Below are 9072 nucleotides of genomic sequence, written 5' to 3' on the forward strand. Positions count from 1 at the left end.
TCCATGCTCGATACTTCTTGTACTGGTTCTTTTATGATGAAGACTATTGAATTTAAATGAGATTTATTGGAAAGAATTAAACGCAACTCTGAAGATTGGGATCTCGACGAAGGTAAGGAGTCAGGTATAACACCTAAGTTTGATTGTGTTAAACTTTTATGGATACCGATGTTTTCCATGAATTTAGCACTAAATATAGACTTGACTCTGAGATAGTAGCTTCTTTCTGTGAATCCTTTGCTACTCATGTTGATCTCCCCAAGGAGAAGTGGTTTAAATGTAATCCTGCCATTGAAGTAAAAGTAGCTGCACCTATTAAAGTTGAAGAAAATACTATCACTTATAATGTTGATCCTATTGTTCCTACTACTTATATTGAGAAACCACCTTTCCCTGTTAGAATAAAGGATCATGCTAAAGCTTCAACTGTGGTTCGTAAGAGTAATACTAGAACACCTACACCCCCTGAGCAAATTAAAGTTGAACCTAGTATTGCTATGGTTAAAGATCTCTCGGCCGATAATATTGATGGGCATGTTATTTACTTCTGTGATGAAGCTGCTAGAATTGCTAGACCCGATACTAAAAATAAACATAAACCTGTTGTAGGCATGCCTGTTATTTCTGTTAAAATAGGAGATCATTGTTGGCATGGCTTGTGTGATATGGGTGCTAGTGAAAGTGCAATACCTCATTCCTTATAAATAGAAATTATGCATGATATTGCACCTGCTGAGATAGAAGAAATTGATGTTACAATTAAGCTTGCCAATAAAGACACTATTTCACCAATTGGGATTGTTAGAGATGTTGAAGTCTTGTGTGGGAAAGTTAAATATCCTGCTGATTTTCTTGTTCTTGGTTCCCCACAAGATGACTTTTGTCCCATATTTGGTAGACCCTTCTTGAACACTGTTAATGCTAGGATAGATTGCAAAAAGGATGTTGTTACTATTGGGTTGGGGGATATGTCTCATGAGTTTAATTTTGCTAAATTTCGTAGACAACCCCATGATAAAGAATTGCCTAGTAAAGATGAAATTATTGGTCTTGCTTCTATTGCCATGCCTCCTAATGATCCTTTAGAACAATATTTGCTAGACCATGAAAATGATATGTTTATGAATGAAATAAGGAAAATAGGTGAAGTATTCTTTAAACAGGGACCTATTTTGAAACACAACTTGCCCGTTGAAATTCTAGGGGATCCTCCTCCACCCAAGGGTGATCCCGTGTTTGAGCTTAAACCATTACCTGATACTCTTAAATATGCTTATCTTGATGAAAAGAAGATATATCCTGTTATATTAGTGCTAACCTTTCAGAGTAAGAGGAAGAGAAATTATTGAAAACTCTGAAGAAGCACCGTGCTGCTATTGGATATACTCTGGATGATCTTAAGGGCATTAGTCCCACTCTATGCCAACACAAAATAAAATTGGAGAAAGATGCTAAACCGGTTGTTGATCACCAACGACGGTTAAATCCTAAGATGAAAGAAGTGGTAAGAAAAGAAATACTAAAGCTTCTGGAGGCAGGTATAATTTATCCCGTTGCTGATAGTCAGTGGGTAAGTCTTGTCCACTGTGTCCCTAAGAAGGGGGGCATTACTGTTGTCCCTAATGATAAAGATGAATTGATCCCACAAAGAATCGTTACAGGTTATAGTATGGTAATTGATTTCCGCAAACTAAATAAAGCTACTAAAAAGGATCATTACCATTTACCTTTTATTGATCAAATGCTAGAAAGATTATCCAAACATACACATTTTTGCTTTCTAGATGGTTATTCTGGTTTCTCTCAAATACCTATGTCAAAAGAGGATCAAGAAAAGACTACTTTTACTTGCCCTTTCGGTACCTTTGCTTATAGACGTATGCCTTTTGGTTTATGCAATGCACCTGCTACTTTTCAAAGATGCATGATGGCTATATTCTCTGATTTTTGTGAAAAGATTGTTGAGGTTTTCATGGATGATTTCTCCATATATGGAACTTCTTTTGATGAGTGCTTGAGCAACCTTGATCGAGTTTTACAGAGATGTGAAGAAACTAATCTTGTCTTGAATTGGGAGAAGTGCCACTTTATGGTTAATGAAGGTATTGTCTTGGGGCATAAAATTTCTGAAAGAGGTATTGAAGTTGATAAAGCTAAAGTTGATGCTATTGAAAAGATGCCGTGTCCTAAGGACATTAAAGGTATAAGAAGTTTCCTTGGTCATGCCGTTTTTTACAGGAGGTTCATTAAGGACTTCTCAAAAATTTCTAGGCCTCTGACTAACCTCTACAAGAATATATTCCTTTTGTCTTCGATGATGATTGTATAGAAGCATTTGAAATACTTAAGAAAGCCTTGATTTCTGCACCTATTGTTCAGCCACTTGATTGGAATTTACCCTTTGAAATTATGTGTGATGCTAGTCATTATGTTGTAGGTGCTGTTCTAGGACAAAGAGTTGATAAGAAATTAAATGTTATCCAATATGCCAGTAAAACTCTAGACAGTGCCCAGAGAAATTATGCTACTACTGAAAAAGAATTTTTAGCAGTTGTATTTGCTTGTGATAAGTACAGACCTTATATTGTTGATTCTAAAGTAACTGTTCACACTGATCATGCCGCTATTAAATATCTTATGGAAAAGAAAGATGCTAAAACTAGACTTATTAGATGGGTTCTCTTGCTGCAAGAATTTGATTTTCATATTATTGATAGAAAGGGAGCTGAGAACCCCGTTGCAGACAACTTGTCTAGATTAGAAAATGTTCTTGATGACCCACTACCTATTGATGATAGCTTTCCTGATGAACAATTAAATGTCATAAATGCTTCTCACACTGCTCCATGGTATGCCGATTATGCTAATTACATTGTTGCTAAATTTATACTACCTAGTTTCACATACCAGCAAAAGAAAAAGTTTTTCTATGATTTGAGACATTACTTTTGGGATGAACCACATCTTTATAAAGGAGTAGATGGTGTTATTAGACGTTGTGTACCTGAGCATGAACAGGAACAGATCCTACGCAAGTGTCACTCCGAAGCTTATGGAGGACACCACGTTGGAGATAGAACTGCACATAAGGTATTGCAATCCGGTTTTTATTGGCCTACTCTCTTCAAGGATGCCCGTAAGTTTGTTTTATCTTGTTATGAATGTCAAAGAATTGGTAATATTAGTAGACGTCAAGAAATGCCTATGAATTATTCACTTGTTATTGAACCATTTGATGTTTGGGGCTTTGATTATATGGGACCTTTTCCTGCCTCTAATGGATATACACATATTTTAGTTGTTGTTGATTACGTTACTAAGTGGGTAGAAGCTATTCCAACTAGTAGTGCTGATCATAAAACCTCTATTAAGATGCTTAAAGAAGTTATTTTTCTGAGGTTTGGAGTCCCTAGATATTTAATGACTGCTGGTGGTTCACATTTTATTCATGGTACTTTTCGTAAAATGCTTGCTAAGTATGACGTTAATCATAGAATTGCATCTCCATACCACCCACAGTCTAGTGGTCAAGTAGAGCTGAGTAACAGAGAGCTTAAATTAATCTTGCAAAAGACTGTTAATAGATCTAGGAAGAATTGGTCTAAGAAACTTGATGATGCATTATGGGCTTATAGAACTGCATATAAAAACCCTATGGGTATGTCTCCATATAAAAGGGTTTATGGAAAAGCATGTCACTTACCTCTCGAGCTAGAACATAAGGCATATTGGGCCATTAAAGAGCTCAATTATGATTTCAAACTTGCCGGTGAGAAGAGGCTATTTGACATTAGCTCACTGGATGAATGGAGAACCCAAGCCTATGAGAATGGCAAACTGTTTAAAGAAAAAGTTAAAAGATGGCATGACAAAAGGATACAAAAGCATGAGTTTAATGTAGGTGATTATGTGTTGCTATTCAAGTCTTGTTTAAGATTTTTTGCAGGAAAACTTCTCTCGAAATGGGAAGGTCCTTACGTTATTGAGGAGGTCTATCGTTCCAGTGCCATAAAAATCAACAACTTCGAAGGCACAAATCCGAAGGTGGTAAACGGTCAAAGAATCAAACATTACATCTCAGGTAATCCCATAAATGTTGAAACTAATGTTATTGACACCGTAACCCCGGAGGAGTACATAAGGGATACTTTCCAGAACGTTTCAGACTCCGAAAAGGAATAGGTATGTGGTACGGTAAGTAAACCGACTCCAAAACAGTTCTAATGGCAATTTTTCTCCGTTTTGGAATATTTAAGAAAATAGGAAAATAAGAAGTAGTCCGAAAGGGACATGAGGCATCCACGAGGGTGGAGGGCGTGCCCTACCCCCCTGGGCGCGCCCCCCTGCCTCGTGGGCACCTCGTGTGTTCTCCAGACTCCGTTTCTTGCACGATACTTCTTTTGGTCGATAAAAATTCATTATATAATCTCCCGAAGGTTTTGACCACCGTATCACGCAAATATCCTCTGTTTTTGTTTCGAGCTGTTTCTGTAGCAGATTTGGAGCAAGATGTCATCTCAAGATTCCGACGAAGAGAGCTATGTCTCACATCTCATTGCTGACCCAAAGATCTATGGGGATCTATCTCCTGGTGGTCGAACTACGGATGATGAGGAGGATGCTCATTTTATGAGGATCAATGATTCAAGTTCGGAGGAGGAGGATGTCCCTCTGCCTCAACCCGGGGATATGCACGTGAAGTTTAAGAAGTCTAGCCTCCCTAAGAGGGCTAAACTGTCTAACAACCGATCTATTCCTTCTCGTTTTCGGCAGAAAAGCAAAGGAGATTTATCTGACAAGATCTTGAAGCTAGAATCGGAGGTCGATGATTTAAAAGAGGAAATTTCTATTCTCAATTACAATCTGAAGAAGCTGAAGGCACAATTGTCCTCGTTATCATCACCTTCTTCACCTCCGAAGAAAGAGACATAATCACATGGGTATGGGCACTCCCCTTGTTAACTGCCAAGCTTGGGGGAGGTGCCCCAGTATCGTATCACCATCACACTCCTGTCTTTACCGTTTTTCTTAGTTCGATCCTTTTGGTGATATCTTGATCTAGTAGAATAAAGTTTTAGTATGATTTAGTTTTGAGTTTTGCTATATGATCCTTCTATGCAATCGAGTCCGTGAGCAATATATATAATAAAGATTAGTTTTGAGTCAAGGGCTTGATTATCTTGCTATGATCTTGAGGGAATTAAAGAAAAAGAAAGAATAAAAAAAATGAAGAGATCATATTGATCTTATGAAGAGTAATGACTTCACATATAAAGAGTATGATGAATAAAAGTTGTTGGAAGTTGACAAAAATAGTTTTGGTCATCGTTGCAATTAATAGGAAGTAATAAAGAAAGAGAGGTTCTCACATATAAATATACTATCTTGGACATCTTTTATGATTGTGAGCACTCATTAAAATATGACATGCTAAAGAGTTGATGTTGGACAAGGAAGACAACATAATGGGTTATGTTTTCTTATATCCGAAATAAAGTATATTATCATGGATCATCCAACATGTTGAGCTTGCCTTTCCCCCTCATGCTACCCAAACTCTTTGCACCAAGTAGAGATACTACTTGTGCTTCCGAATATCCTTAAAACCAGTTTTGCCGTGAGAGTCCACCATATCTACTTATGAATTGAGTAAGATCCTTCAAGTAAGTTGTCATTGTTGCATGCAATAAAAATTGCTCTCTAAATATGTATGATTTATTAGTGTGGATAAAATAAGCTTTATACGATCTTGTGATGTGGAAGAAATAAAAGCAACGGACTGCATAATAAAGGTCCATATCACAAGTGGCAATATAAAGTGACATTCTTTCGCATTAAGATTTTGTGCATCCAACCATAAAAGCACATGACAACCTCTGCTTCCCTCTGCGAAGGGCCTATCTTTTATTCTTGTCTTATACCTTATGCAAGAGTCATGGTGATCATCACCTTTCCTTTTTACATTTTATCCTTTGGCAAGCACATTGTGTTGGAAAGATCCTGATATATATATCCAATTGGATGTAAGTTATCATGAACTATTATTGTTGACATTACCTTGAGGTAAAAGGTTGGGAGGCAACATTATAAGCCCCTATCTTTCTCTGTGTCCAATTAAAACTCCGTACCCATAAGTATTGCGTGAGTGTTAGAAATTGTGAAAGACGAGATGATAGTTGAGTATGTGGACTTGCTGAAAAGCTCTTATATTGACTCTTTCGGATGTTATGATGAATTGCAATTGCTTCAATGACCGAGATTTTAGTTTGTTAATTTTCAATGAAGTTTCTGATTCATACTTCACATTGTGAATAGATTGCTGTTATAAGAATGATCATGACGCACACATGTCCGTATTTTATTTTATCGACACCTCTATCTCTAAACATGTGGACATATTTTTCGATTTCGGCTTCCGCTTGAGGACAAGCGAGGTCTAAGCTTGGGGGAGTTGATACGTCCATTTTGCATCATGCTTTTATATCGATATTTATTGCATTATGGGCTGTTATTACACATTATGTCACAATACTTATGCCTTTTCTCTTATTTTACAAGGTTTACATGAAGAGGGAGAATGCCGACAGCTGGAATTCTGGCTGGAAAAGGAGCAAATATTAGAGACCTATTCTGCACAACTCCAAAAGTCCTGAAACTTCATGGAGGCATGTTTTAGAATTAATAAAGAATACCGACGAAAGAATTAACCAGAGGGGGCCCACACCCTGGCCACGAGGGTGGGGGGCGCGCCCTACCCCCCTGGGTGCGCCCCCCTGTCTCGTGGGCCCCCTGGCAGGCCTACGGTGCCCATCTTCTGCTATATGAAGTCTTTCACCCTGGAAAAAATCAGAAGGAAGCTTTCGGGATGAAACACCGCCGCCACGAGGCGGAACCTTGGCGGAACCAATCTAGGGCTCCGGCGGAGCTGTTCTGCCGGGGAAACATCCCTCCGGGAGGGAGAATCATCACCATCGATCCTCTCATAGGGAGGGGGTCAATCTCCATCAACATCTTCACCAGGACCATCTTTACTCAAACCCTAGTTCATCTCTTGTATCCAATCTTTGTCCCAAAACCTCAGATTGGTAACTGTGGGTTGCTAGTAGTGTTGATTACTCCTTGTAGTCGATGCTAGTTGGTTTATTCGGTGGAAGATCATATGTTCAGATCCTTTATGCATATGAATACCCCTCTGATTATGAACATGAATATGATTTGTGAGTAGTTACGTTTGTTCCTGAGACATGGGAGAAGTCTTGCTATAAGTAGTCATGTGAATTTGGTATTCGTTCGATATTTTGATGAGATGTATGTTGTCTTTCCTCTAGTGGTGTTATGTGAACGTCGACTACATGACACTTCACCATTGTTTGGGCCTAGAGGAAGGCATTGGGAAGTAATAAGTAGATGAGGGGTTGCTAGAGTGACAGAAGCTTAAACCCTAGTTTATGCGTTGCTTCGTAAGGGGTTGATTTGGATCCATATGTTTCATGCTATGGTTAGGTTTACCTTAATACTTCTTTTGTAGTTGCGGATGCTTGCAATAAGGGTTAATCATAAGTGGGATGCTTGTCCAAGAAATGTCAGCACCCAAGCACCGGTCCACCCACATATAAAATTATCAAAGTACAGAACGCGAATCATATGAGCGTGATGAAAACTAGCTTGACGATAATTCCCATGTGTCCTCGGGAGCGTTTTCCTTTATATAGGAAATTGTCCAGGCTTGTCCTTTGCTACAAAAAGGATTGGGCCACCTTGCTGCACCTTGTTTACTTTCATTACTTGTTACCCGTTACAAATTACCTTATCACAAAGTTGTGAAACTATTCCACATTTTTTAAATGAAGGCCAAACTCATAACTCAAATACTCGCATCCGCGATCAGATCGTAGAAACTTTATTTTCTTGTTACTATGATTCTCCACTTCACTCTGAAATTCTTTGAACTTTTCAAAAAAATTAGACTTGTATTTCATTAAGTAGACATTACTACAGGATGGTCCAAACGCGACAGTCGAATCAGAGACCCTTCGACGAAACTGTGTGCGATGCAATAATCGCAAACGATGGTGTAAAAACCATCAAAAAAGGTGCAAAATGTTTGCGATTGCGGCGACATCAAACACGGTTCATATTAGATTTGTGTGTGCGATGAGTGGCAAACGGTTAATCCAGAAGAACTGTTTGCAATGATGCAGAACAACAGAAATTGGCAGCCAGATGAGGGTGTGTGCGATATACGGCATACAGTTCACTAGGATAAACTATGTGTGATTTGGCAACACAATGAAAACGGTTCAACTGAACAAGATGTGTGTGATACGCGGCAAGCATGTCCGTAATCAGAAATGTGTGCGAAGACCAAAGATAACACAGACGATTGCTGCTAATAAGCCATGTGATTTGGTGTGTCTACAGAAGAATAACATATATATATATATATAACTAAAATAAACATCCAATTACATAAGTGACTATACAAATAATTCGCACACACCTCAATAAACAATTGCATGCATTCTAAAGTAGGAGAAACGATCGTCTAGTCATCTACTTCTATTGACGCTCCCGCCACTGCTCTGTGGCTCGATCCCTCATCTGGGGCAGGAAGAAGACACTTCCTCATGTCAACGATCCGCATGTACATCTTGTAGCCTGTGTACGCATCGTTGGCTGCGTACTTGACGTGTTGTTCATCCAGTCTCTCATGCCACACACTGTGCCAGGCGTTCTTGTCCTTCTTGCTCTCATTCTTCATCTTCATGTAGTAGGGGTCGATGATGGCCGAGGCGAGGTCAAACAGGGAGTTCAGTTTGTTGTTGTCACTGCCCCAGACCTTGTAGTGGTGCTGGATGTTGACAAGATTCGGGCATTTCAAGCCCTAAACCTTGAGCGCTTTTAGATCGTTGGTGGTGTCCACCGTAGCGAAACTGTAGTCGGGGCTGTTGATAAACCTGGAGAAACTCTCGCAAGGCCTTGTGGCTAGGGGGTAGTGGTAGACGAGGACGTCATGTCGCACATACAAATGGGCGACGACAACCTTCTGATCATGCCCGGCACAACCGATGG

Source organism: Aegilops tauschii, chromosome 1, assembly GCF_002575655.3.
Source record: "Aegilops tauschii subsp. strangulata cultivar AL8/78 chromosome 1, Aet v6.0, whole genome shotgun sequence".
Taxonomy (NCBI): Eukaryota; Viridiplantae; Streptophyta; class Magnoliopsida; order Poales; family Poaceae; genus Aegilops; species Aegilops tauschii.